This window comes from Vitis vinifera, chromosome 10 (assembly GCF_030704535.1).
Source record: "Vitis vinifera cultivar Pinot Noir 40024 chromosome 10, ASM3070453v1".
Classification (NCBI taxonomy): domain Eukaryota; kingdom Viridiplantae; phylum Streptophyta; class Magnoliopsida; order Vitales; family Vitaceae; genus Vitis; species Vitis vinifera.
Window position 1 is genome coordinate 77,501 of NC_081814.1, and position 2,500 is coordinate 80,000.

The 2,500-nt window shown below is 34.0% G+C and overlaps 3 protein-coding genes across 3 annotated transcripts in view; all 3 read right to left on the minus strand.

Annotated features, from left to right (window-relative positions):
* Window positions 1–2,500, minus strand: part of LOC132254424 (photosystem II CP47 reaction center protein-like) — a 12,198-nt gene that overhangs the window by 9,394 nt on the left and 304 nt on the right. Inside the window, 1 exon segment of the mRNA XM_059740027.1 lies at window positions 1–2,500. This exon segment is cut by the window's left edge and continues 8,015 nt beyond it; it is cut by the window's right edge and continues 304 nt beyond it. The gene's annotated coding sequence lies outside the window, so the exon portion shown is untranslated.
* The window catches only part of LOC132254430 (photosystem I assembly protein Ycf4), an 8,226-nt gene that overhangs the window by 1,669 nt on the left and 4,057 nt on the right, over window positions 1–2,500 (minus strand). The window contains exon 1 of the mRNA XM_059740033.1: window positions 1–2,500. This exon is cut by the window's left edge and continues 1,669 nt beyond it; it is cut by the window's right edge and continues 4,057 nt beyond it. The gene's annotated coding sequence lies outside the window, so the exon portion shown is untranslated.
* Window positions 1–2,500, minus strand: part of LOC132254429 (cytochrome f) — a 5,902-nt gene that overhangs the window by 1,669 nt on the left and 1,733 nt on the right. Inside the window, exon 1 of the mRNA XM_059740032.1 lies at window positions 1–2,500. This exon is cut by the window's left edge and continues 1,669 nt beyond it; it is cut by the window's right edge and continues 1,733 nt beyond it. The gene's annotated coding sequence lies outside the window, so the exon portion shown is untranslated.

Genomic DNA, 2,500 nt, shown 5'->3' on the forward strand with positions numbered 1-2,500 from the left:
TGTTTATTCGATTAATTTCAAATAAGTCGTATCTTGCTTAGACCAATAAATAGGACTGAGGTTATAGTTGAAGCCGCTAGTAGAAAACCGAAATAACTAGTTATAGTAGGCATGAAGGAGCTAAATGAAATATGTTCTTTATTATACATATGTTTATAAAGCACTTACCTAAGTTTCCATTTTTGCGAGATACGAGGATAAACAAAAATACCAATTGAAAGAATAAGTTAAATTGAAAGTTTTTGATTCATCAATCAATTATTATAGGCGGCACTAACAAAGATAGAGTGACAGAGGTATAAAAAGAAATCGATTCATTATCTGTGGCATCTACCCATACCGTGATTCCGAATCAACAGATTCATTGAGCAACTCTTGAGTAAACTAATAATAAAATAAGAACTGTGCCGTGTAACTTCATTCAAAAATGAAACTTTCTTTGCGTCACTATGAAACAAAATTAGAAAATCATTTCTATTTTGATCATTTCTTTTTTAATTGTATCGAATACATTTTATATTTTGGAACGAAGAGTGCCCTTATAACAATAAAATCTTTTCTTTTACTTTTTACTTTAATTTTAACTCATTAGATTCAATAGTAGGTTCATTCACATAGTATCTCGAATGAGAAAAAAAAAAAGATATCGCACGATCAGATCACTCGAAAAAATAAAATCTGTATTTTGGTTCAATTAGATTCTAAAAAATTCCTATTATCTTTTCCTTTATAGGTTCCACATTTTGTCTTTCCATATTATAACTTCTAGTTAGGTAGTTAGGTCAAGAAAGAACCCTTAGATCTAATACAACAATGCGTGCTTCGCGAATATTGATTGTTCCCATTATTTTATTCATTGTTCTCTTTCTTTCATCGAATACTATCTACTACTGTTACTTGTTATTGGATAACTAAGAAATTCTTTAAAATGAAAAAAAAAAGATTCAAAAAAAAAAAAAACCTCTTCTACAACCACGAAAACGAAAAGGCGATTTCTAGATTTCGTATCAATAAAATTGTGGGAATATGATAATCTCTTTCATGAATTATTAAAAAGAAATTTGTCAGATTCACATTTATTTTACCTGATCTTCAGTTTCTAGTCCGAAACCAATAGTAGAGAGAAACCCTATACTACAGGAATTTGAGAGATTTTCTATTGAATGGCACATGGTTCTACATTGATAAGCAACAAGAAAGGAAGAAAGAACTTTTCTAACACTTCATTTCGATACTGATTGAAATTGCGTTGCTGTGGCAGAAGAAGGATAGCTATACTGATTCGGTATACTCTAAAGACACCCTCGGTACAATATTGACGATCTCACAAATATCCATTTTCAGTGAATTTCTATTTACTGATCTCATCTTTTACGAAATCGATCGTCCTTTGACTGTACAAGAATATGTGGAGCTCGGCATGTCTGGAAGCACAGGAGAACGTTCTTTTGCTGATATTATTACCAGTATTCGATACTGGGTCATTCATAGCATTACTATACCTTCCCTATTCATTGCGGGTTGGTTATTCGTCAGCACGGGTTTAGCTTACGATGTGTTTGGAAGTCCTCGGCCAAACGAGTATTTTACAGAGAGCCGACAAGGAATTCCATTAATAACCGGCCGTTTTGATCCTTTGGAACAACTCGATGAATTTAGTAGATCTTTTTAGGAGGCCCCAATGACCATAGATCGAACCTATCCAATTTTTACAGTGCGATGGTTGGCTGTTCACGGACTAGCTGTACCTACCGTTTCTTTTTTGGGGTCAATATCAGCAATGCAGTTCATCCAACGATAAACCTAATCCGAATTATAGAGCTACGACACAATCAAACCCGAACGAACAAAATGTTGAATTGAATCGTACCAGTCTTTACTGGGGGTTATTACTCATTTTTGTACTTGCTGTTTTATTTTCCAATTATTTTTTCAATTAAGAATTAAGAGAACGAAAGAGACTAATAAAATAAATAATAATAGTAGGAATTCTCTTATCCCATTCGGAAGGATCTCATCTCATAATTATCCATGACTGTTTATGTCTCTAGCATGACCACTTGATGAAATGTGGAGGGAAGTGGGGTAAATGGCCGATACTACTGGAAGGATTCCTCTTTGGCTAATAGGTACTGTAACTGGTATTCCTGTGATCGGTTTAATAGGCATTTTCTTTTATGGTTCATATTCCGGATTGGGTTCATCCCTGTAGTAATCGGATGAATTGAGTTGTCGACATGAAAGCGTAAGAACTCAATGGGACCCACCCCCTTCTTTGGCCAAGTTTGTCTGATTCGAGAGGGAAGGTCCCGTTGAGTTCTTAATAATCATAAGATTTTATTCGGATAAATGCCAGACAAAACGGATCTCCTTTTACGATGTTTAAAAAAACTCCATTTCATTTTTTTTCTGATGATGTTTTTGAAAAACGAACTTGATTGATTGATTCAGAACATCTGCTCCTCGATAGTATCTATCGATCCTTTCAAAGTTAGAAGAA